Source organism: Meriones unguiculatus, chromosome 1, assembly GCF_030254825.1.
Source record: "Meriones unguiculatus strain TT.TT164.6M chromosome 1, Bangor_MerUng_6.1, whole genome shotgun sequence".
Lineage (NCBI taxonomy): Eukaryota > Metazoa > Chordata > Mammalia > Rodentia > Muridae > Meriones > Meriones unguiculatus.
Genome location: NC_083349.1, coordinates 143,854,539 through 143,881,234, shown reverse-complemented (window position 1 = coordinate 143,881,234; position 26,696 = coordinate 143,854,539). Strand labels below are relative to the sequence as shown.

Sequence of the window (26,696 nt, the reverse complement as noted above, 5' to 3'; positions counted from 1 at the left end):
TTACTCTTGCCTCTCCTGGGGATGGGGGAGGCTCCTCATGACGGCTCCTGTGCTTTGCAGTTTCAGTTCTTCACGTTGAGCAAGAGGGGTGAATACATTGCAGTAAGATGTGTTGAAGCCGGGTATGAGGATACGCACCTGTCATCCAGCTTGGGAGGATCGTGGGCTAGCCTGGGCTACAGAGCAAGACTGCCTCAGAACAAGCAAACACCCTAAAATCCTAGGGTATTGGCACATGCTTCAATCTACTTGGTAGGTGGAGGCAGGAAGATTGGGAGTTCAAGGCCATCCTCAGCCAGGTAGCAAATCTGAATCTAGCCTGGGGTACAGAAGACCCTGCCTCAGAAAATAAAACAAATATAAACAAACAAGAATGGACAAAGAGTATCTCCTGGGTGTGGAGAGATGACCCAGTGTTGCCTCTTAACTTCTTCACAAGTGTGTGGACCTGTGTTGGAGGCCCAGCACCCACATCCAAGGCTGGCCATGGCCACATACATGTCAGTAACCCTGGCACAGGGCAGAGTTGGTGTGGTGGGGTTAACCTGGGACTGACTGGCTGCTAACTTAGCTCCAGGCTTAATGAGAAAACCTACCTCAGAAGATAAGGCAGATGCTAGGAGATGGTGGCACATGCCTTCAGTCCCAGCACTCAGGAGGCTGAGGCAGGTGGATCTCTGTGAGTTCAAAGCGAGCCTCATCGACAAAATGAGTTCCAGGACAGCCAAGGATACACAGAGAGACTCTGTCTGGGAAACCACAAAAGAGTAAGGCAGAGAGTGATGGAGCAGGCACTTCCCATTCTCCACGAGCCCCTGGCTCCAGCGCACGCATGTGCACACACCACGGTAGGATGTGGCTGGGTTGGTAGAGTGCTTGCCTAGGGTGCATGAAACTCTGGGTTCAATCCCCAGAACCTCAGACTGAGTGTGGTGATGCATGCTTGTCATCCCAGCACTTGGGAGATGGAGGCAGGAGGATCAGAAGGTCGAGGTGACTCTCAACTTCATAGAAAGTTTATATCCAGCCTGGACTACGTGAGCTCCTGCCTCAGACAAAATATTATTTGTCTAAATAAATTGCCCATACAAATCATTTTACATGTTATTTAATAAATGGGAAAGACCATATCAGTAGGGTCTGGAGCCGTCCTCTAGACGACTTGGGCTTTCCGCCCTCCGGTAATGAAGGACGCCCTGGAATCTTCTTCCTCACCATTTCTCACTGGTGTCATTTACATACAATAAAATATACAGAGTCCACCCTTGTCTTCTGACAAGTCTTGGCCAGCATGTGCTCCAGTGTAAGTCACACCTCATCAAGACACAGCACATTCCCGGCCGCACCCAGCTAGCTCCCGCCCAGCGACTGTCCCTGATGGCTGTCATCCCTGCTTCTGGGCCGCCAGTGTTTGCCACTCGTGGAATGGCACCTGTTGAGTGCTAACCTTCGGTGTGTTTGTAGAGACAGGGTTTCCTGTGGCACAGGGTAGCGTCTGGTTTGCCGTGCAGCTAAGGACAGCCTTGAGCTTGTGCCCTCCTGATGCCTCCCAAGTGCTGGGATCACAGATGGTCACCACCATGCCTGGCTGTCACCACCGTCCCTGGCTGTCACCACCACCCCTGGCTGGCCTTCAGGTTGAGGGCCTTCTGCATTGTACGTGTATTAGTTAGACATGATTTAGGGTGAGGGCATGCACTTGCCAGGACGTGTGTGTATGGAATTGAGAGCAGCCTGGGGTGCCCATCCTGGCCTTCCGCCTGGTTTGTGCAGGGTTTCTCACTTTGCCATGGTAACAGGCTCATGAGCACTCAGGGATCCCTGTTTCCACCCCATCTCATCACAGGATCGCTGGAGAGCAGGCGTGTGCTACTGTGCCCGGCTTTACTTGAGACTTGGGGGTTTGAACTCAGATCCTCACACTTACTCAGTAAGCACTTTACTTACTAAGCCATTTCCTCAGTATCGCTCCGTGTAGACCCACTGTCCATGGACAGAGAATGTGTGGTATCAGGAGTCCACGTGCACGTATGTGCGCGTCTGTGTGGAGGCCAGAGGTCAGTGGCAGATGGTTTCTCAAGAACTCCACCTTTTATAAAATTTTGTACTTACATTCTTTTGTGTGTATGAGTATATGCATGCACATTCCTTAGTGTGTAGTGGATTCCAGGCAGGTCCTTTACTACTGAGCCACGCCCCCAGCCCCTCACTGGGGGATTCTAGGTGGGGCTCTACCACTTAGACACACCTCCAGACTTCCCTTTTCTTTTTTAGTAGCTGTTTGTTCGTTTTGATACAGGATTTCTCTGTGTAGCCATGGCTATGCTGGACTCACTTTGTAGACCAGGCTGGCCTTGAACTCACAGAGATCCACCTGCTTCTGCCTCCCAGAGTGCTGGGATCACAGGCGTGCGCCACCATGTCCAGCTCTTCCCTTTTCTTTTTCAGTTGGGACAGGCTCTCACTAAGTTGCTCTGGCTGGCAATTAACTTGCAGTCCTACTTTAGTATTATAGGTTTCTGCCAGGCTTGGCTCGAGGCTCCTTATTTTGTTTTATTTGTTAGAGTTCCTTCCTGGCTTCTTACTTGGATGAACAGAATTTTCTTTCCCTTCTCGAGTATGTTCCTTTCCATGACTTTGTACTTTAACTTTGATTTTTAAAAAAGCTTTTCAAGTTTCGTGTGTGTGTGTGTGTGTGTGTGTGTGTGTAGAATTCAGGTGGTCAGGCTGGATGGCCAGCACCTTTACCTGCTGAGCCATCTTGCTGGCCCTCACTTTGATTTTTAAAAAGCCTAGAGCTGGCTGTGCCTCCCCTTTTGTTGCTAGAGTACATCGAACCAACTTCTGTGCCTAAATATCCCCTCACCAACATCAGAAGGGAGAGATAATTATTTAACTCTACAAATATCTGGGGGACCGGTCCCTTGGCAATGAAGAACACTTCCTGTACTTGGTCCTTTATTGTGAGGATCAGAGTTTGAAACCTGGTACCTGTGTCAGGCAGCTCAAAGGTGCTTACAGCTTTAGTTCCATTCACTCACACAGATACATGTGTACATAAAGAAAACAAAGTAAGTTTTACAGTGTGTGTGCTTGCTGGTGGCTCAGCTTCCAAAGTGCTTGGATTGCAAGTGTGAGAACCTGAGTTCAATCCCCAGAACCCTGGCGAAAATAGTCATGTGTCACAGTGCATGCCCATAGCCTCAGCACTGGGCAGGCAGAGACAGGTGGACTCCTGGCATGCTCTGCCCAGGTAGGATAGCTTAATGGGTGAGTCCTGAGTCTCCATGATACCCTGTCTCAAAAAAAGGTGGAGTGCCAGAGAAGTCACTCAGCTAGTAAAGGCTCCAGTTACCACATCTGAGGATCTGAGTTCCGAAGGTTGTCATCTGACCTCTACATATGTGACATAAAATACTTCTTTAAAGTGGACAGTGCCTGGGGAATGACAGCCTAGGTTGTCTTTGGATTGCTGTCTTCACACACATGCACGCACACACACACACACACACACACAATAGGCACAGTGGTTCAGGCCTGTAATCCTAGCCCTGGAGAGTGCAACACAGAAAGATGTAAGTTGCAAGCCGGCCTGGGCTACGTAGCAGATTTCATCTCAAAACAAAAAGGAACAAGATCACAGGTGATATGTGTACTAGTCAGGTCCATATGTGAATCTGTATACATCATATCGGTTATGATACAGCCATAAGTATAATAGAAGCATGCAAACATCATACTCCACATCTGCCTTCCCATGATTCCCTGTTACTCTCGGCTGCTCTGGCCCGTGGCCTCTCACCGTATCGGTGTGTGGCTTGTCCTTCTCTGTCCCTGCAGATGGCTGTGTGTGGAGATTTGCTGGGTCTAGAGACTTGTGTCCCTCCTGTGTCTTCCTCCCCCTGCCGCCTTTCAGGGTTCACATGTGTGCTGTCTGTTACTTTTCTCTGTCCCATGTTCTATGGGCCACATGCACTGCTTGGCTCAGTAATAGAGCATTTTGCTTTCACTTCTTAAAAGAAAAAAAAAAAAAGATATTTTTTTGCATTTATTTATGGATTTGTGTGTATGAAGAGGGAGAGCATGCCGTGGCACGTGTGTGGAGGTCAGGGGAAGATGTGTGGTAGGCCTTCTCTTCTTTGACCCTGTGGTTGCCGGTCGAACTCCAGTCCTTGTGCTTAGCCTGCCTAGACATTTTACCTGCCAGTACAGCGTTTTCTTTCTTTCTTTCCTTCCTTCCTTCCCCTTCCTTTTCTTTTCTTTTTTTCTTTTTGTTTGTTTGTTTTTTGAGACAGGGATTCTCTGGGAAGCCTTGGCTGTCCTTTGTCGACTAGGCTGGCCTCAAACTGAGATCCACCTGCCTCTGCCTCCTGGAATGCTGGGATTACAGGTGTGCACCACCATGCCTGGCTAGGATGTACTTCTTGATACACGTGGCCCTGGATTCATCCCTGGCACTTGGGCAGATGGTGGTGGCGGTGTGGTGAGGGGAAGTAGTTGAAAACGTCTCCAGGCTAGACTCCCAGGCTGGACAGTTCACTTCTCCAAGGCCCCATGCCAAACTGCTGCCTGAGTTGAGTTTTGCTGCTGGTTAATTCTGACTCATACTTCCTGGCGGATGTGTGTGTGTGTGTGTGTGTGTGTGTGTGTGTGTGTGTGTGTGTATCCCTGCTGGGGTCCAGGTTAGCCAGAGCTTTGTCTCCCAGGCAGGTGAGGGAGAGGTTCTGGATTCATGTTCTCAGGCCAGGTTAGGAGAGGCTTCCATCTGAGGTGTGCACCCTGGTGGGCTTCCTGAAGTAGCGTGTTCTCTGTAGGCATTGGGCACAGTGGCTACCAGTAAGAAATCACCTTGAGACTGCAGTGCCTTCTCAAAGCCACCTGTGGCTTCCCAAGGGAGGACCAGCCTGAGGGGATGGAGCTGGACATGAGTATTGCCCTTTGATGGGTAGAAAAGGGGGCAGAGAGCGAAGAGCTAGAATGAGCCAAGGTCACAGGTCCAAGCAGCTGGTAGGTGGACATGCATGTGGCATGAACTTTCCATGCGAAAAGTTCAGACACCTCTGGGTTGGCAGAGAGAATCGGGGGTGAGGGTACTGAGGGCAGCTCCCCAGGAGGGGGACTCACAGGGGGCTGAGAACAATCCCCCCTCCCTGTGCTGTGTGCTCACCAGGTGTGAAGGTCACAGTCTCCTCTTGAACAAGGGAGTTTCCTGCCTTAGAGGGACTAAGGTCATGTTTCCTGGGTTAGAGCAGGAGCTCTGCAAGCTGTGGGTCAGGGTGGGCACCAGCCGGGACACTGTTGGGAGCCTGGGAGGATGGGGAGGCTCAGTGAGGCTGGGGCCTGGAGTTCAAGGCCGTCCTCAGTTATAGAGCAAGCACCAGCTGGGCCTCAGTGAAACCCTCTCTCTCTCTCTCTCTTTCTCTCTCTCTCTCTCTCTCTCTCTCTCACACACACACACATTGGGGAGGAGGTAGTGAGATGGCTCTGTAACAGAGGCTTGCTGTCAAGCCTGAGCACATGAGTTGTCTGCTGACCTTCACATACACAACACATTGCACAAATAAATGTAAAAAGGGAAAAAGAAGAAACGGATGATGGATGCCTGGGTGGGTAGAGGGCAGGTGGAAGTGGCTATGAGGTTGGAAAAAAATAAAACGTTTTTACCATCTCTTTCGGCTCTAAGGTGGAAAGCCCAGCCCTTCCGTCATCCACCTTGTGACCTGGCTCCTTTCCCTGACCTTATCTTTCACCCTTTTATCTGCTTTCTCCACACCCAGGCTTTCCCCCTCACCTGTCTTTATAGGGGTGTGCCTGGGGCCACTTCCCCATGCTCCACCGTTGGCTCCTTGAGCAGGTGTCTGCCCACACCTCCCTTCCCTCGTGGCACAACAGCCTCCCTTGGGTCCTCGGGGCCTAACTCATAATCAGTCCAGTCCATACTTAGGAAAAGGAGACTACATCCAACTTTCATACAGGTGGTGAGGTTTGGAGGGCATCCCAGTCAGTCTCTAAGACTTGTGTGAAAGGAAAGGTGATGGAAGATTCTGGAAGAGGCAGGAGAGGGTAGGGCTGAACTCAGGAAAATAGCTTTCTCACGTGTTGGCTGCTGAGGCCCCGGGGGACTAAGACTAGAGGGGACTGAGGCCACCTTGGTGGTGAAAACCACCTGCCTAGCCTGGGTCAGGGGCCTTTGTTTCTTTGTGTCTTCTATAAGCACATGGCAATTTGGGGGTCTTCAGATTCCTGTTAGGGGTCTCCTAGAGGCCGTAGACCTCTCCCTAGAAAAGCACACCTACAACTGTGTACCCTCCAGTGTTGTTTTGCTTTTCTTCTGAGACAAGGTCTCACTGTGTAGCCATCAAGGCTGACCTCAGACTCACAGTGTTGCCTTTGCCTCCTGAATGCTAGGATTAAAGGCATGCACGACCATCCCTGGTCCAATTACGGAAAAGGATCTTGGGCTCCTTTCAGTGGATTTGAAGGTTTACTTCTGAGACAGGGACTCCTGTAGCCTAGCCCTTGGATTTACCATACAGCCTAAAATGACCTTGAGTTCCTGACCCTCCCATTCCCCAATTCACTGCCACACCCAGTTTATGCTATGCTGGGATTCAAGGCCAGGTCTTTGTGCATTCTGCCAGCTGAGTGCTGCCCCGCCCTGCCCAAGGGCTTTCTCTAGAGTCTAGGATGGGCTCTCCCTGGTCTGTGTCCTAGGATAGACCTTTTCCAAGCGTTGTGCCGGTACCCACAGCTGAATTTCGGAGTTTGGTTCAGAAGTGCCCTACCTCACAGAGGAGGAAACAGAGTGACTCCCTGGGTATCATCATCCTCAGCGCCACATAAACCGCGCCAGGTTTTTATTCAAGGGGCTTCCTGGTTCTAGGGTCCAAGGCGAGAAGGCCCAAAGCCATTTTGGAAAACAACTTACTTCTTCCCATATTCCCTGGTTGCCCCTAAGCCATGTTTGATGCAGTTCTGAGCCTCCTTTCTCTTTGCTGACATAACCAGGCCTGTTACATGGTTATGTTAACATAGCCATAACCGTAGTTAACAGAACTATGCCCTTCTTACCATAGCCGTGCTCACCAGCTTCCTGGAGTTGCTAGACATGTTGAGAGCATCTCCCTCCACTCAGGGCTGGTGACAAATTAATGTGCAGAGTGCAAGGGCCCTTCCCTCCCAGCTTCGATATCCCCACCAGCTAGAGAGCAGTACGCGCTGCTTCTTGGTAGTCAGAGGATGTCACCCTGGGTCACCAAAGCTCTGTGTTCCTCACACACCTTCCCTGGCCACCCATGGGTAGAGGCTGTTGACATTAAGGACAGTCCAGGCCATCCGGGGTCATCTGTCCAGTGAGTTGGGGTAGGGTTGGGGGATGCAGAATTCAGAGTTTTGGATCAACAGCCAATGCACAGCACCCCTGGGAGGATGGCTGTGGAGTTTAGCTCTGATGACGAAGGGTCCCTGCCAGCTGCTCTTTCTGCCAGCTGTTGTTGCTGTTACTGCCATCGAGGCTTTTCTGACCTGACACTGTACCCACCGTGGAATAGGCAAGCTTGGGCTGTAGCTCAAAGACCTTAAACTTTAATGCACCTACAAACCCCGTGGAGATCCTGGCAGCACATGGGCTCTGATATACTTTTGGACAGGTCTCAGACAGATAGACAGACAGACAGATTTCCTTTCTTTCTCTTTCCTCCAGCCACTCACTTCCTCCCTTCTTTCCTTCTCAGTGGAAACACTTATCTTGGTTCACAGTTCCAGGTTGAAGCCCACCAGGATGGAATAAGAACTGTGGTGGGCGTGTGAGGGGGCCTGTCCCGTTGCCTGCACAGTCAGGAAGCAGGAAGAGACAAACAGTGGTGTGTGCTTCTCTTCTCCTTTCTATTCCGTTCAGGACTCCAGCCTGGGGATGGTGCTCCCCTCATTGGAGGTGGGTCTTCCCACCACAGTTAAGCCAGTCCACGGACCCTCACAGGTTCACTCAGTTAAAGCGGATTTTCTTATTGTCGTTTGTATTTGGGGAGAAGGTGGGCATGCTGTACCACAGTGTGGAGGTCAGAGGAAAGCTTGAAGGACTTGGTTCTCACCTTCCTCTCTGTGGGTTCTGGGATTCGAACTCAAGATTGTTAAACTTGGCAGCAAGCACCCTTACCAGCCGAGCCATCTTCCAGGTCCCAAAGATAGTGAAAGATTTCTTCTTAATTGTGTGTTCCTCACGCTCACATGCAGTCCTTGCAGAGGCCAGGTTTCCGATTCATCGGAGCTGGAGTTAGAGTGGGTTATGAGCCACTTGATGTGGGTGCTAGGAATTGGACCCGTCACCCTCTTAACTGATGAGCCATCACTGCAGTTCAAAGATAACACTTTTGAAAACAGATTTTAACTAACCTATTTGTTTATATTTATGTGTGTGTGTCTGTGTGTGTGTGTATACATATGTATGTAGGTGTTCCAAGAGGCCAGAAGAGGGTGCCAGATCCCCTGGAGCTGGAGTTACAGACAACTGTGAGCTACCTAACATGAATTCTGGAAACTGAACCCCAGTCCTCTGCGAAAGCAGTAAGCACTCTTAAGCTCTGAGTGATCTCTCCATCCCCTTGGTTTTTAGTAAGGGTGAATTTAAATCTTCTGTCTTGTTATTTCTTTTTTGGATATCTCTTGTGTTCTTTGCCCCTATCTTAACTCTTTTCTTGCCTCCTATAGGCTGAATATTTTGTTTTGTTTCCGCTAAGGATCAGACTTAGGGTTTTGAGCATACTAGGTAGCTGAAAAATGCCTATAGCCCCTCACTGGAGGATTCTAGGCAGGGGCTCTACCACTGAGCCACACCCCAGCCCCTCATTGGGGGATTCTAGGCAGGGGCTCCACCACTGAGCCACACCCCCACCCCCTCACTGGGGATTCTAGGCAGGGGCTCTACCACTGAGCCACACCCCAGCCCCTCACTGGAGGATTCTAGGCAGGGGCTCCACCACTGAGCCACACCCCAGCCCCTCATTGGGGGATTCTAGGCAGGGGCTCCACCACTGAGCCACACCCCCACCCCCTCACTGGGGATTCTAGGCAGGGGCTCTACCACTGAGCCACACCCCAGCCCCTCACTGGAGGATTTTAGGCAGGATCCCTACCACTGAGCCACACGTCCATTTCTTGAATTAAGGCAAGGACTTAATGACAGGCTCTCTTCCAGCCCTAAAATGTCTTGTATTGCACGTTATTCTGTGCTGAGCTGATGAGCAAGTGTCTTTGTTGCTCTGGAGTTTCCATTCTGTATCTTTGGCCAGGACTTGGCTTTGATTCTGAGCGTGAGTCTGTAGGGGTGTGGGGGATGGAGAGAGCCTGGGACTGACCTGACCTGACACTTCCTTTCCATCCCTGTACTTCAGACCTCAGATCTCTTATGCAAGAGTGTTTCTTGGGAGAGGCATAACTGAGGCAGAGGCAGCATGCCAGATCTCATTCCAGGAGGGTTTTGACATTCTTGCCTCTCACACACATGCATTTAGAGCTTCTGAGTGACCGGTTGGTGACAGGCCTGTGCTAGACTTTGGGGACAGTGGCCAACAGCAGTCTGGGGCTGGCTGCTTCATTCTTGAGCCTCAACTGTGATCTTTGGAAAGAGGGCGGGGCTTGGTGGGTCTTGCAGAAGAAGCAAGAGAGAATTCTAGAATTGTAGCCAGATGCTCTGGGTTGTGCCAGTGTTCCCAGCACATAGGAGGCAGGGGCAGGGGTACACCAGAAGGTCGAGGCCAGCCTAGGCTACAGAGTGAGCGTCAGAGGGAGAGAGAAAGAAACATGCCTGTTGCAGAGTCTATCCAACCTAGGACCCATTGGCTTGTGCAATGGCAAAGAACAAAGAGCTTTTCTAATGGCAGAGACCACAGCCCAGCTCCAGCCGTCCATGGGTGGTGGAGGTAAGCCGCTGGCTCACTGGGCCCCAGGACCTGACCTGGAGGCAGGATTTGTACTCTTTTCCTGAGCTTCATGTGACTATTCATACATCTGGCTGAAAATACCCACGTCTGATTACTGGGTGATCCCAGAGGCTACTGTGTGGGTAGTATGGGAGAATCTGAAAAACCGCCTTTTGAGAGACATATGTGATCAGATAGGTTTCTTGTTGTTGCACTTAAAATTTTTTTATGAGCTGGGCGTGGTGGCGCATGCCTTGAATCCCAGCACTCTGGGAGGCAGAGGCAGGTGGATCACTGGGAGTTCGAGGCCAGCCTGGTCTACAGAGCAACTCCAGGACAGCCAGGACTACACAGAGAAACCCTGTCTCGAAAACAAACAAACAAAAATTATTTTTACATTTTATTTATTTTGTGCAAGTGTGCATGTGTGTGTGTTCATGTGTGCATGTTCTAAGCCACGAGGACATCAGAGGACAGCTAGCAGTGTCACTTCTGTCTCTCCACCATGTTGGTCACAGGGTTTCAGGCTTGGCTGTGAGTGTCCTTACCACTGAGCCCTCTCATTCGCCCCTTGTTTTTAGTCAGGAACTCATCTAGCCTGGGCTAACCTTTAACTTGCTATGTAGCCGAGGATAGCCCTGAACTCTGATTGCATCTCCCTGCCTTTTTGAGTGCTGTGATTACAGCTATCTGTCCTCACATCCAGTTCATGTGCTGCCAGAGATGGAACCCTGGACTCAGCAAGCACTGTAGCAAACGAGCTGTGGCCATAGGGCCTTGATTTCTGGTTTGCGGATTTTGTTTTTAATTGGAGTGGGTGGGGGGCAAAGTAGGGGTCGGGGGAACGACAAAATTCCACTGTCTAAGCCAGGCTGGCCTGGAATCCGCAGTAACTGAGGAGGCTTGAACTTACAACCCTCCTGCCCACACTACCCCACTGCTGGGACCACAGCCCTGTGTCACCGTGCCAGGCTAGCTTGGGAGCTTTTGAGGGCTGGTGTGCTTTTAGGAGGCTGAGTCCCCCATCCTCCCTGGGGCCATGTGTTGCACGCCCCGCCTCGGGTCTTAACGTGTCTACTTCTTGGTTCGCTAGGCCTGGCCAGATCCAGGGTGAGCAGTGGCAGTGTCTGATGGTCCTGTGCTGTGGTTTTAGAGGCTTGCTCTCCGAAGGCTCAGAGCCTGAGGCTGGCTTGTGAGCCTGGCCTCCCTGGGGCTGAGGGGTGAGAGGGAGGCGCCTCGCTGGGCAGGGTCAGGGCTTGCTCTTCAGATAGCGAGTGCCATGGGTCACATAGAGCAGGAAGCGAGGCCAGGCTTGTAACAAGTCTTCAAATGGAGGGATCCTTGAGGAACAGCCAAGGAAGATGTTTTTACTTCTCACTCTTCTCCACAGAGGGCACCACTTGGTTGACTTCGCTAGGCTGATACTCTCTTCTCACTGAACAGACTCAGTTTGGGCCTCATGCCCTTATTCCAAGAGGCCACAAAACCCAAAGTCAGAAAAGACCATTTCCATGAGGTGATCGTGTCAGTTATCAGAGGCTCCTTCCTGGGAGATGTCATTAGTTGGTGTCTATTAGACGAGGTATGTCTTTATTCAGTATACTGGTGTGCTACTGGCTTTCTCCGTCTTCATCCATCGCTCATTCCTCTCTCCCTGCTCACTCTACGCAGCCTCCCTGACCTCCTGCCTCAAACCAGACCAAGTCCTACCCCAGGCCTTCGTTCATGCTCATCCTCCCTCCTTCCTCAACCAAGACTAAGTTTCCACTTGCGTTTCTTTGTGTCCTTAGTTCAGGCTGGAATCCACTGTGCAGTTCAGGCTGACCTCAGACTCATGGCAGTCCTCCTGCCTCAGCCTCAGCCTGCTTCTCAGCCTATTTAAAACTCTGTGTTTCTAATTCTTTTTCCCTAGAGGTCCTTCCTTCGTAGCTCTTACCCGTTTCTGGCATGCCATCTACTTTACATTTACGTTGATTTCACCTACAGCCGTGTTTGTCTTTATGAGTAATGTAATATTTAAGTAATTTGCTATAGCATATCACATGTAGTTTTGCCTTTACAGATATAAATCACAATATGTTACATTTTAGTCAGCTGATAAAAATTGAATACATGTCAATGAAGTGTATATGAGGATGCAGTTTGCTATTCTAGAGTGCTGTTCTCTGTGTCCGCTCTCAGCCTGCTCTCAAAAACCTAAGTGCCAAGCCGGGGTGGTGGAGCAGAGCATGCATAGAACCCTTGTCCTTAGACGGCGGAGGCATGGGGCCCTGCTTCAGAAACCAAATAGAAGGGGCCCTGAAGAAACGGCATTGTAACCAGGAGCAGCCATGGGAGGTGGCTCACGGATGCCTGTAACTCAGGCTTCTGGGGACACAGCACCTCATAGCCCATACGTACCCCCTTCACAGGCACACAAACACAAAGGAAATCCTTGAAAACAAACAGCCAGGTGTGGTGGTTCGAACCTTTAATCCCAGCATCCTGAGGCAAAGGCAGGCAGATCTCTGTGAATTCAAGGCCAGCCAGGTCTTCTTAGTGAATTCTCCAACAGACAAACAAATCAAATAGGGGCCTGTTGGATGGCTCAGTGGATAAGGATGCTTGCCACTAAGCCTGAGCACCTGAGTGTTCCCCAGAACCCACATGGCAAGAGGACAACCAGAACCAACTCTGGAAAGCTGACCTCTGACCTTTAATATACTCCACTGTGTGGCATGGGCACCTACACACATTACGTGCACAAATTAATAAAATTAATGTAATTAAAATTCCAGATAGGCACCAGGCAGTGGTGGTGCATGCCCTGAATCCCAGGAGCTAGGGGCAGGTGGATCTTTGTGAGTTCAAGGACAGGTTGGTCTACAGAGTAAGTTCCAGAGGTTGAGGATTTAGCTCAGTGGAGGCCCTGGGTTTCGTCCTCAGCTCTGGGAAAAAAAAAAAGACAAAATAACAAAAAGACCAACCCCCCAAAAACAAACAAACAAGGTAACTAGCAGAGTAAATTCCAGGAGGTCCAGGGCCATACAGAAAAACCCTGTTCAAAAAAAAAAAAAAAATCCCAGGTAGCCTAGCCTGGTGGTACATAATACCTTTAATTCCAGTAGGAGGCAGGAACATGCAGATCTCTTAGTTGAAGGACAGCCTTGTGTACACAATGAGTTGTGAGTTTCAGAACAGCCAGGGCTATGTGGTTAGACCCTGATTTAAATTTAAATTAGGTTGATAGCTCAATATGAACTCTAAATGAACAGGTATCTCTGTTGTATTCTTTTTTTTTATTTTATTTTTTATTAATTACAATTTATTCACTTTGTATCCCCCACAAACCCCTCCCTCTTCCCCTCCCAGTTCCACCCTCCCTCCCCCTTCTCCACACATGCCCCTCCCCAAGTCCACTGATAGGGGAGGTCTTCCTCCCCTTCCTTCTGATCCTAGTCTATCAGGTCTTATCAGGAATGGTTGCATTGTCTTCCTCTGTGCCCTGGTAAGGCTGTTCCCCACCTCAGGGCAAGGTGATCCAAGAGCAGGCCAATCAGTTCATATCAGAGACAGTCGCTGTTCCCATTACTATGGAACCCACTTGGACACTGAACTGTCATGGGCTACGTCTGTGCAGGGGTTCTAGGTTATCTCCATCAATGGTACTTGATGGAGTATCAGTCTCAGAAAAGACCCCTGGGCCCAGATTTTTTGGTTTTGTTGCTCTCTTTGTGGAGCTCCTGTCCTCTCCAAGACTTACTATCTCCCAGTTCTTTCATAAGATTCCCTGCACTCTGCCCAAAGTTTGGCCATAAGCTTTAGCTTCTGCTTTGATACCCTGTAGGGTAGAACCTTTCAGAGGGCCTCTGTGGCAGGCTCTTGTCCTGTTCCCTGTTTTCTCCTTCTTCTTATTACTCAGCAATAAAAGGCAAAGAAGTCATGAAATTTGCGAGGAAATGGTGGGAACTGGAAAAGATCATCCTGAGTGAGCTATCCCAGAAGCAGAAAGACACACAGGGTATAAACTCACTCATAAATGGATATTAGACTTATAATATAGGATAAACCTACTAAAATCTGTACACCTAAAGAGGACACTTGCTAAAATGCTCAATCCCCATTCAGAAAGGCAAAGAGGGTGGACATCTCTGTTGTATTCTAAGCTGTCCCTTCAACTTCCAGACTGGACCCAGGCCATGTAGCCCCGTGTCGCAGGACTTAATTGGTCCACATACAAATGTTTACTATAAAAATACCTTTAGACATTTATTTAATTGTTTTGTGTGGGCAGGTTTGCCAAATGTAAATGTTGGGGAATGAACAGGCTTTTGGGCAAGCATCTTTGCCCACATGGGCCAACCCATGAATGTTGATTGGACAAGGAACTTGGAAGATGAAACAAAGTGTTTTGGGTATGCAGGGAAGAGTTGGGAACCTCAGAAAAAAAGGCTGAGTCTTCAAAGCTGGGCTAGCTCAGGATCAACTGTCCAAGTGGGCAGGGTGGGTGTATGACTAAAACCATTTCCCTCATGCACATCCTGTGTGACCTGGAGTCATCAGCTTATCCTGCCTGGTTCTCAAGACCTCATCTGTAAGGACTGTGGGAAAGATACTCACTGCCAGCTGACAGGCACTGTAGCTGTTACCTGGGGGGGAGAAGGAGGGCTCCACTTCCTCCTTCTGTAAACTGTAAAGGTACTCAGTTCAGGGGTGGCCTGAAAAGTTGAGTTAAAAGCCAGTCGTCGTGGCTTAGACACTCAGGAGGCTGAGGCCCAGGACAGCAGCTCGGGCTTTAAAACCAAACCAAACCAAAACAAAAGTGGTTAAAGTGTCCGGCCAGAGGCCTTGTTGGTGGCCTTGTGGCATGGTGGCTGATATACAGGCTGGACACAGCAGCCTGGATCATGAAGTGGAGGTGGAAAAGTGTCTGTGTGTAGGGAGGGTTTGCCTAGCATTCCTAAGTCCTGGGTTTGATCTCCAGCAGTGCAGGGTGGAACACAGGCTTGTAATTCTGGCATTTGGGAGGCGGAGGTAGAAGAATCAGGAACTAAAGGTGTGTTCGGCTACATACCAAAGGGTTTGTTGTTGTTTTTAATAATTCATTTTTATTTCTGTGCATTGGTATTTTGCCTGCTTCACAGATGTGTGTCTGTGTGAAGGTGTCAGTTCTTGGAGTTAGACAGTTGTGAACTGCCATGTGGCTGCTGGGAATTGAACCCACGTTCTCCAGCTCCTGTTGTTTTTGGTTTTGGTTTTTTGAGACAGGGCTTCTCTGTGTACCCCTGGCTGTCCTGGAACTCTCCATCGTTCAAGCTGGCCTCAAACTGATCCACCCACCTCTGCCTCCCAAGTGCTGAGATTAGAGGCTTGTGCTAGCACCACCTGGCTACATAATGAGTTCTAGGCCAGTCTGGGTTATAGGAGACCTTCTCTCAAAACAAATGATAAAGCGGTGTATTTCACATGGTAACCCAGGACAGGAGGGTTTGTGCACGCACGTGCTTTTTTTCCACTCTTTTCTCTTCATTTGTTTAGCTGATTATTGAAGCCCACCGCCTTCATTTCAGGAGCCCCGATAAGTTAGAGCCTGCAGTTTGACAAACAGAAAATGTCGGCAGAAATGTGAAGACAAAATTAAACAACAGAAGCCACTTGTGGCCTGTTGATAATGCCGCCTCCGTGCCCAGTGGTTCGACTCCCAGCTTAGAAGCTTGCAGGGGCTACGGGGGCAACCCTGAAAGCCAGAACACAGAACTCAGCCCACTGTTCCCGGGATGGGCTCTGCCCATTCGCCGCCCCCACACCGCCCTCCTGACTTCCTTTGCGGTGCCCTCTAACCCTCGCACAGTGGCTTGGTTGTTCCCTGAGCCCTCCACACCATTTCTGCCTCAGGGTCTTTGCACTGGCCGTTCCCTGTCACTGGGACACTTTCCCCACCTATTTCCCGGGTCTGCGCCCCATGACCACCATGGTTAAAACGCCTAGTGGGTGGCGTGGGCACTCAACAGGTAAAGGTCCTCTACCTCCCGCTGGTGACGGGAGCTGGGCCCCAGACTCCAGCTCCACAAAGCTGTTCTCTGACCTTCATATGCGCACCGCTGTGTGCCACCGCCACCCATATCCTGCTCACGTACAGCAGTAAATAATAATAACAACAACAACAGGCCCAGCTTGAGGCAGATGATCTCCCGGACTTCAAGGCCAGCCTGGTCTACAGAGTTCTGGCCAGATGGGGCTCCGTGTTAATACTTTTCTTAAGAAAAAGAAGACTGGGGAGAGAAAAGGAGAGAAGAAGGAAGAGAGAAATAATAATAGACAATTTAAAGTTGGACACCCTCCCTCCCTCCCTCCTCCCTCCTCCCTCCCCCCCCCCCCCCGCCCCCACCGCTCCACTCTGTTAACCTAACCAATCCTTAGCCTTCCTTCATGTGGTTGATGAATTGGGTTAATTTGTTTGCTGTTCTCTGATTCTGCTAATTTTGAGGGGTTCTCCCAAGGTCTGGGTCACAGTGAGTGTCCACTAAATATCTGTGGACATAAGGAAGCAACTGTCTTTTTCTTTTGTCTCTGTTCTTTTTAATATTTATTTGTTTACTTTTGAGATAGGGTGTCAAGATGAAGCTCTGGCTGTTTTGAAACTCACTCTGTAGCCCTGGCAGACCTCAGACTCAGAGATCTGCCTGCAGGTGTCTGAGGGTAGGTATGTGCATGAGTGCAGGTCCCTGGAGTCCCTGGAGTAGGAGTTACAGGTAGTTGTGGGTGCTGGAAATCAAACTCTGGTCCCCTGAAAGAGCACCATGTGCTCTTAACTGTTGAGTCATCTCTCCAGTTTGTGTTTTTTGGTGCCCACCACTATTGTGGGATGACAGTTTACCTGGAGAGAGTACACAGCACACCTGTACTCACCCCAGATAGGGATCCCCGAACAGACCAAAGTGCAGACACCAACAAAGTCCAATTTGGTGGACCAGTGAGTTTTACTGGGGAGTATGTATGGGTGAGGGGTTACTTATAGAAATGGCCCAAGGCTGCATCACCAGGGCTCATCCCAGCATGGCTGACAGTTCACAAATCGGGGAACCTGGAGCACACTGCACAGCCTGCAGACTGCTCGTGGGCTTGGAGAGTGACCTTCTTTAATCTCTCAGTTGCTCTAAACCTCTTCCGAGTTAGTCTGGTCTCAGATTCTTCTTTTCAGCTTTTCTCCTCCGAAAGTCTTGTCAGGTTAGCTGCCTTCTTTTTGAACTGTACTCTCAGCTTTTATCACTAACTGAGGCAGGGTGGGGGCCTAATGAATCTGTTCAGTTTTGGGGACTTCCTGGTACTATGAATTGTTTACTTTCCTGCTCAAGGAACTTCCTGCAGGATGGAATGTTTTAATCTCAGAGGAAACTGTTACATAACACCCAGAAAGAAAGACTTTTTGTTGTTGTTGTTTTCAGATAGGTTTCTCTGTGTAGTCTTAACTGTCCTAGAGTCTGCTCCGTAGACCAGGCTGGCCTCACATTCACAGATCCTCTTGCCTTTGCCCCCTAAATTCTGAGAGTAAAGTTATGTACCACCAGCACTGGTGGGAAAGAGAATTCTTGGAGTCAGAAATTGGATAGCCCATGAGGCGGTGTTGTGTGGAGAGCTGGGGCTGGGAGGTGGGAGTTACCACGCTTCCAGAACCCATACAGCTGTGCAATCAGTGACTGTTACTTGAAAGCAAGAAAGTAACTCTGTACATGATGTCTTATTGTTTTGGTTTTCTGTTTTTAGAAATGATTATTTCAGAAAAACAGTTGCTTGGGAGTAGTTTGGGGTTTTCTCTGCTTTGTGTTTGTTTCCTCAGTTCCACTCCCCATTCTTGGGTTGAACATGAAGGCCTTCTGCATACTACACTAGTGCACTGGCCCTGAGCCACACCCCAGCCCCTCACTGGGGGATTCTAGGCAGGGGCTCTACCACTGAGCCACACTGCAGCCCCTCATAAGGGAATTCTAGGCAGGGGCTCTACCACTGAGCTATACTCCCAGCTCCTCACTGGGGCATTCTAAGCAGGGTCTTTAACACTGAGCCACGCTTCTAGGCTCTCACTGGGGGATTCTAAGCAGGATCTCTACCACTGAGCCATGTCCCCAGCCCCTCACTGGGTGGTTCTAGGCAGGAGCTCTACCACTGGACCGTTATCATAACTACCATTTTAAAAAAATCTTTTTAAGACAATGTCTTATTAAATTGTCCAGACTAGATTTGACTTACTCTGTAGTCAAGAGAAGCCTTGAACTTTCATCTTCTTAAAATTAAATTTAATTAAAAATTTTTATTGTACTTTAATTTATTTTGTGTGTATGTTGTACTCTGGAGCAAGGATGGAGGTCAGAATTAGTTTTCTCCTTCCACCTCACTGGGGCATGGTTTCTGCTGTGGTGATGTGTCCTCCAGGCTTGTTTGCTGGGAGCTTCTGGCTAGTTTTCTTTCTTCTTCTCATCTTGAGGTAGGAGTCCTGGGATTACAGAATTGTGCCTTTTAAGTGAAGGGTTAGAGCATAGATTACCAGGTTTGCTCCCAAGCATTTTTGTTCCCCAAGCCACCTCCTTGGCCCAAGACTGTCTTAAAGTTTAAAGCTATCCTTTTCGATGTGTTTGCTGAACTCAGCAAAGCCAGCCCCTCCCCACTGCTTCCTGTGTCTTCTGGATGAGCCTGTTTTAGGCTTTGGGGGTGAGGCTGGGCCTGGAAGAGCTGCGCTTTGGTTCCTCTCAGTTGGCCAGCTTCTCGAGAGGGAAGGCATCCTCAGCAGTGCAGCTAGGCCTGGAGGTCGTGTGCACCTGGGTCTGCAGTGATGGGCTAGCCCGTGGTCTGTGGAAGAGGATGTAAACTGGGGGACTTTGCAGCCTAGAGACTTGGGTTGGCATGAAGAGTTGGGGTAACCATTGAATCCCTTCTTGGCCATCTTGGCTGTGGTGAGTGTGGCTCTGGCAGGCCTTGTCCTTCTCCCCCATGCCCTCTGCCTTGCTAAACCGTTAGATTGCACTCCAAAAGCCAGCTACCAAGGTCTGCTCCCTTATGTGTCCACTCCCTCCTCCTGAGGCTGACCACCAAGGTCCAGCTATCAAAGCATTGAAGTCCAGCAATCAAAGGCCCCTTTGGCTCATCTAATTAACATGTCTAATCAAAATATACCACCTAGCCCATTCTGACACAGACCTCTGGTTTTTCTCTTCTTAAAAATGACACTAGCAAGGTCATTGGCTGCCGGTTTTTTGCCTGAGTCAGAAAGCAGCTGTGACTTTTCTTCCTCACTTAATAAAGGATCTCTTTGTGAAAACAGGTGTTTGAGTGCAGTTTGTGCCAAACTTGGGGTCTGAAAGGGAACCCCCGCTGTGTGGGTTCCCCTAACAACCATGGTTGTATATCTTATTCCTTCCCCTGTAAAATTTGATTGTTTGTTTTTGCAATGGTATCTCATGTAGCCCAGCCTGGCCTTGAGTTTGTGTAGGTGAGGATAACCTTGAACTCATCCCCCTGAGTGCTGGGATTATAGACTTGGTTTATGCCCATGGAACCTGAGACTTTATGTGTGTCAGGCAAGCATTTGCCCATGTGAGCTATGTCCCCCAGACTTTTTGCTAAAAATGGTATTCCATTTATTTTGTTTTTTGAAGTAGGGTCTCATCTTGAACCTGGGTTTGCTTAAGAAAACAGGCCTCAGCCACCACCCCTGGCTTTATTAATTAATTAATTTATTTTGTTGATTTTTTTTTATTTATACAGTATTCTGCCTGCATGTGTGCCTGCACACCAGCAGAGGGCACCGGACCTCATTATAGATGGTTGTGAGCCACCATGTGGTTGCTGGGAATTGAACTCAGGACCTTTGGGAGAACAGACAGTGCTCTTAAACCTCTGAGCCATCTCTCCAGCCCCTGGCTTTAAATTTTTTAAATAATTTTTATTTCATCCCTACAATACCACCCAGTGCTCTGGAGGCAGAGTCAGAGAGATCACAAGTTCCAGGGTTAGCCTGGTCTACATAAAAAGTTGTAGGCTAACCAGGGCTATGTAGTGAGACCCAGCCGATAGATAGATAGATAGATAGATAGATAGATAGATAGATAGATAGATAGATAAATGAGTGTATAACCCCCTTTGCTGCAAGCTTTACTGAGACATAGTTCCCCTACTGTAAAACACGGTAAAGTGCGAAATGTTAAGGCTTCCCTTTCCATACAGCCACCCTGTTTCTTGAACAGCCACCCTGCTATCTATTTCTGGAGCCGTCGCATCACTCCAAAGAAGCTCCAGGCCAGTGCTTGCTCCCCATTTTTCCAGCCCTTCCCGGGCAGCCAGGTATCAGCAGTCTGTGTGGCTCTGCTTCCTCTGGGTACCCCAGGTAAATAACAGAGCATGTCTCCATACAGTGTCATGTGCTCAAGGTCCAGGTGTGTTACCTGCTGAATGCTACTCCACAGGATGGGTTGTATGGATTCCCCGGCTCTTGGTGGAGGAGATTCAGGCTGCCTCTGGGCAGGGTCTTCCTGCAGGAATTATGGGCAGGGTATTCCTGGCAGGAATAATGCTGCTAGGAATGTTGCTGTTTCCCCCCCCCCCCCAAGGAAAGGAATTGTGCTCAGAGAATATTAACAGCGAAGGGCCTGGAGCAGGGGGAATTACAGGAGATACCGTGTATGACAGAAAACAATGGCAAGGTTGAGGCTCAGATTGGGCATTCTGGCACTGGACTTTGTGTAGGGGGTCAAAGGTCAACCACAGGTGTCTTACTCAATTGCTTTGGAGTGGTTTTTTGCTTACATTTTACTTGTTTTAGGTTTTTGAGACAGGGTCTCTCTATGTCTTCCTGGCGGATCTGGAACTCACTCTAAACCAGGCTGCCTTTGAACTCAGTGGCTTGGATTAAGGGTATACACTACCATCCCCAGTGACGTGTGTGTGTATATGTGTGTGTGTACCGTGCATGAGTATGAAGGTCAGAGGACAACTTGGGAGTTGGTTGGATCTCCCATTCCACCAGATGGGTACTGAGATAGAGCTCAGGTCACTGGGCATGCATGGCAAGAACCTTGATCCACTGAACCATATCCCCAGGCCCTGGAGACTGTTTAAGTGTCTGGAACCTTCCTCAGAAGGTTTTTGTATCATGGAACTGAGCACAGAGAGGGGAGGCCGTTTGCTCCAAGTTGCACAGAAAACAAGTGTATAACAGAATTAAACCCTGGGATTTGTGGACCCACGGCTGAGCTAGCTGACCTGTGCATGTTGAAATTGTGTATTTCTAGAAAAATAGAAAACATTATCTCTAGCAATCAATTCCCAGGTTAGCTATCAACTGTGGCTCATATTGACAGAAAACCAATCCCTTTCCAGCTGTTCCTTCTTCGTTTTGGATGTGTTTCTAGACAGGATCTCATGTGGCCCAGGCTGGCTTTGAACTCCTCATCCTCCTGAATCCTTCTCCGTGCCACTTGTGCTGACCATGCCATGATGTGGGCTGCTGGCTGTGACACACACACTGCTCCTCATTGTCAACCGTCTGAGGGTTTTCCCAGCCTCCTCCTCAGTTCTAGGAAACTAAGTCTGTTTATGGGCTGGGATGTGGCTCAGTTGGTAGAGAACTGGCCGAGCATTCTGAGGTCCCTGAGTTTGATACACAACACTGCACGAAGCGGTGTGCCCATGCTGGAGTTCGGGGTCACCTTCTAAAATAGCGAGTTCAAGGGCAGCCTAGGGTGTATGAGAGCCTGTCTTAAAAAAAAAAAAAAAAAGTTGGGGCTGGAGAGATGGCTCAACAGTAGAGCACTGGCTGCTCTTCCAGAGGATTTGGGTTCAATTCACATGGCAGGTCACACCTGTCTGTAATTCATGCATGTGACAATGCCTTTGTACGAACAGACATATGCAGTCAAAACACCAATACACATAAGATAAAAGTTAAAAAAAAAAAAGTAGTCTAAGCATGGTGGAAGACACCTTTAATCCCAGCACTCAGAAGGCAAAGGAAAGTGGATCTTTGTGAGTCCCAGGCTAGCCAGGACTACATAGACAGACCCTACTTCAAAAAGAGAAAACCACACAAAGAGAAAAAGCAAAGTGTGGTCATCATTCATATGCATCAGCAGTGTCTAGGGGTGGGGAAGCCCCGCTCCAGAGCTCTGTGCTGGACCATCTAAATGGATGTGTAGTTCCTCAGAGTCTGGGAAGTATTTCCCGAGCATCTGGACACAGGCAGTAGATAGGGTAGGTCAGTCAGGTATTTACTGGATTAGCTGAGGAGAATGAAGTGTGAAGAATGAGGTCAGAGATGGCCTTGGTGAAGAGGAGGCATTTGAACCTAACCCTGAAAGGAGGAAAGGGGTGGTTTTTTGGTCTGGGAGAAACAGCCAGTGTAAAGGTCCTGAGGCAGTTCAGAGTCTGACGGGTACGTCAGCTGCTGGACGCGACGCTGGGTATTTGAAGGGGTGTTTGCGTTGGGCATTGTCAGTCACGGGAGGACATTACTTCCCTGTGAGGTTGGCTGGAGACCTGAGGTCACTAAGCCACACAGGGACATGAGGGGGCTTATCTTCTGTTTATGACTCTGTGAGAATCTGGCGGAGGCTGCTGGAGAAACTCTGGGAAAATGTAGGCTTGACGTATTTTTGAATTTTGGTTGAGTGAAGGAATGGCTTCAAGGGAGAGGGGGTGAGGAGCTAACCTCAGAGCTCTCTGAACCTGCAAAAGCCACTGTGGCCCAGGGTGGGTTTGGGGAAGTTCGCCTCCTTTTGTTTTTTGTTTTATTCTTAAATTTATTTTTATTAAATCTTGAGACCATCTAGTGTTAACAGCTTAGCCTGCCCTATGCTCACTATGTAACCCAGGCTCTTACCAAACTCATTTCGGTCCTCCTGTCTCAGCCTCCCAAGAGCCATCGCCTCAGCTTTCAGTCTCTAACATAGCATAAATGGTAGCTTGTTGTGGCTCAGACACATTGGCTCCTTTCAATATTTGTTTACTAATGTCTTTAAATTGTGTTTGTGTGTGCCTGTGTGTCCCATGAATGCAGGTGCCTGCAGAGGCCAGAGGCACTGAATGCCCCTGGAGCTGGAGTTATAGGCAGCTGGGAGTCGCCATGTGAGTGCTGGAACCCAGCTTACATCCGGAACAGCAGTGCATGCTTTTAAGTTCAGAGCTGGCAAGATGGCTCAGCGGGCAAAGGCACCCGCCGTCAAGACTCACAGCCTGAGCTCTGCTCTTTGAGATCCACATAGTGGAAAGAGCCTGCTCCTGCAAGTTGTTCTCTGACCTACACGTCTAATTCCGCACCACAAAACAAGTAAATAAATGCAATAGAGACTTTTTTAACAAAAACAAATTCAGACAGAACAATTGGCTTTGACAGTTACACAGTAACTCGCATGGTTACTCTTTGTGACAGGGTTTGAGATGCATTTTGCATAGCTACAGCCCATCCATCCAAGCATGCAGCCCTCATGTCAGTCCTTTTCAACATGAGAAAATTTTAGAGCAATTTTCATTTCCTCAGGAAGAAACTCATGCCCCTTAGCTGTCCACCTCTCCATTCTCCATCCATACTGATCCCTGAAGAACACACACGCACTTGCTGCCTATAGTAACCCATTTCATGTGTTGAATGGGAGCACACCCACATAATATGATTTGGGGTTTCCCATTTAACTGGGAAATAATCAGGGCCTTCTGCATGCTAGGCAGGTCCCCATGTTATGCTCCTGGTACCTTTTTGGGGGATCCTAGGCAGGGGTTCTACCACTGAGCCACACCCCAGCTCCTCACTGGGGGATTCTAGGCAGGGGCTCTAGCACTGAGCCACACCCCAGCTCCTCACTGGGGGATTCTAGGCAGGGGCTCTACCACTGAGCCACACCCCACCCCTCACTGGGGGAGTGCAGTAGTAGATGGGTGCACTACTGAGTCCAAAGCCTGTCACACTGTAAAGCTTTTTATTTTGATACAGCATTTTACTAAGTCAGGCTGGCCTTGACTTCACTGTATCACACACAGGCCTTGAATTTGGGATTCTCCTCAGCTTCCTGGGTAGCTGGATAATCATTCTGGTCTGGTGTTTCTCTCCATGTTGTAACACGTATCAGAACAACCTTCCTTCCCTACGTGGGTGAATAATATTGTTTTGTCTAGATTATCCACTCATCAGTTGATACAAGTTTGAGATTCCACAAAGACTGCCGTGAGTGAGTGAGTCTGAGTTCGTACGAGCATGTGTTTTCATTTAAGCTGTGTATGTAAGGATGGATGGGGCATCTGGCTCAGGCCAGCTCACTGTCGCCTCAGCAGCCAACCTCCAGACGACTCCCCAGGGGCTGACCAGCTTACATTCCCACTAGCCATGAATGGGAACTCAACTTGCTGCCCTTCTGTTGGAGGGCTTATGGGTTGTGTGCTGTTTGGAACATTCTGGCATGTACTTTAGGGTCCACGTCTCCCCATACTCCAAGGTGAAGTTAACGTCGGGAGTGTCTAGGGCCTGATTTGTGTTTGGCTCTTCATAGAACATGCCAGTCTTCCCCTGTGCTCCCTGCTGCCTGGGGACAAGAATCTGTGCTCCTGGTCCCTGTGGTCCCCTTCATGTGACACATGACGTCTGCTTGGCTGGCTGCTGGTGAGGTGTCCCTGCTCACCGGTGGTGTGCCTTAGTGGGTATTTTTGCACATTTTTCACTTTGTTTCCTTTCTTTTTCATTTTCATTTTTATTTTATGTGTGTTGGTGTGAGAGTGTCAGATCACCTGGAACTGGAGTTACAGACAGTTGTGAGCTGCCACATGGGTGCTGGGGATTGAACCCGGGTCCTTTGGAAGAGCAGACAGTGCTCGTAACCACTGAGCCTTCTCCAGCCCCGACTTTGTTTTCTTGAGGTAATAGTCATAGGGATTCTGTAGTGGATGGTGACCGTGATTTTGAACTTCCTAAGTGCTGGGATTTCCCCAGCTCAGTGTTGTCGGGTAGGAAGCCCTGGTGGAAATGATGTCAGGCCCCAGCTAATTCCATGTCAGCCTCATGAGCTATTGTCCAGTGCCAGCAAGAGAGGACATCTGAGGAGCTGCCGTCCCAGCAGGCTCCTGATGGTGTGCTGTCTTTGTGTTGACCTAGTTTTCTGTTACTTGGGTCTCTCAATGGTCTTCCACTCCCTAGCAGCTCTGGCAGGTTCTTCTGACCCATCCTCATCTTCGATGTCTCTGGTTCGAAACCTGGCATTACTGTCTTCCCAGACAGTGTCTCTGTTCCCCCAGTGGCTACCCTGGGCGTGACCTACCCTGTGACTTTTCACCTCCTTTCCATCAAAAGCTAGCAAGTCCTTTCTGGATCCCCTAGGCCTCCTGTCTGAGTGGCAGGATGCACAGATGCAGGGCAGACAGTTTCCTGTGGATGTCCCACGTCCCACCCCTGGTCAGCTTGGGCCATGTGTCTTACATTGGGCATGCAGTCGGTGCCCAGAACAAGAAGACTGGCCCCGTGTTCCTTCCAGGGGAGGTGAGCAGGCACTCAGATTAATCATGTTAATGGCATGTCTGCTTCCCTTTGAAGAAAAGCAGATTGGGAGGAGGGAAGAATCTGGCAAGAAGGCTTGCCAGTCTAGATGCAGTCGGCCTGAGCCACTGACCTGGTGACAGTTGGGAAAGGAAAGAAAGTACTTAAGCATTGCGAGAAGTGGGAGTTGAATCATCACATGCAAAGGTCCTGAGGCAGGCTCGTGCCTAGTGTATGGGAGGAAAATGGAAGGAGCTGGTATGGCTCCTTAGGGGAATGAAGGAGAAGGGACCAGATGGACTATGCAGAACTGATTGCTAGGTAAGAGCCTGAGGGTTTATGCTGAGTGGGGTGAGGAATCCAGGAAGGGTGCTGACTGACAGACCTGAGCCAGCCTGGTTCTGTCTGTGTGTTGTGCATGGGAATCTGACGGCAGGGGAAGGAACACATCTACTGCAGGACAGTGGCTTCAGTCGGGAGCTGTGGCGCAGGGGCCAGGGAAGCAGCCCATGAGAGCCTGTTGGCAGCAAGGTTCTTCCTCTTTTGGTTCTGCATACCGAGGGAGGTGTTACTTTTGCTTTTTTCAGTGCTTGAGGTGAGACCCAGGGCCCTGAATGTGCTGGGCAATCAATGGCAACAATGCCATTGATCCAGTCCCCCAGCCCCTCACTGGGGGATTCTAGGCAGGGGCTCTACCACTGAGCCACTCCCCAGCCCCTCACTGGGGGATTCTAGGCAGGGGCTCTTCCACTGAGCCATGCCCAAGCTTCGGTTTTCATAGAGGCTCTGAGCCCTATGCACCCCAGGCAGGCTTTGAACTCCCCCACCCTCCTGCTTAGCCACCCAAGTTCTGGGGTTACAGGCATGAGCCACCACACTTGCCAATCATGTATTTTTCTTATTCATGAATCAGTCATCTAGGACACCACTTATATTTGGTCACCCATCCGCCAGCTTTCTTGTCATGTCCTTGATTCGCCCAGCCCCTATATTTGATGACTCTAGTGACTCTCAGAGGCACCTATGGGGATTTTGAAGAATGGACCTAGTGAGAATATCTGTTGTTTTCTCCTGAGTTTGGAGAGGCAGGCACAGAGGCCAAGTGCCTGCTCATTACATCATGCCAAAGGTATGTGGTCTAGGGCTTGGAGATGTGACTCAGCGGATAGACTGGCTGCCTTGCGTGCACAAGACCCCTGAGTTCAATTCCCAGCCTCACAGAGAGAAGAACCTGTTTTCGGTTGTGTAAGATCGTGCGTTTGTGTTTGGATGGGTGCGTACATGTGTAACTTTGT

The 26,696-nt window shown here is 49.5% G+C and overlaps 1 protein-coding gene across 2 annotated transcripts in view; it reads left to right on the top strand.

The window, feature by feature from the left end:
• Positions 1–26,696, top strand: part of Bicra (BRD4 interacting chromatin remodeling complex associated protein) — a 72,733-nt gene that overhangs the window by 8,633 nt on the left and 37,404 nt on the right. Inside the window, exon 2 of one of the 2 annotated variants that reach the window (XM_060367823.1) lies at positions 8,450–8,562. The exons of the other annotated variant lie outside the window; for it this stretch is intronic. The gene's annotated coding sequence lies outside the window, so the exon portion shown is untranslated. The remainder of the gene's footprint in view (positions 1–8,449; positions 8,563–26,696) is intronic. 2 annotated transcript variants of the gene reach the window in all.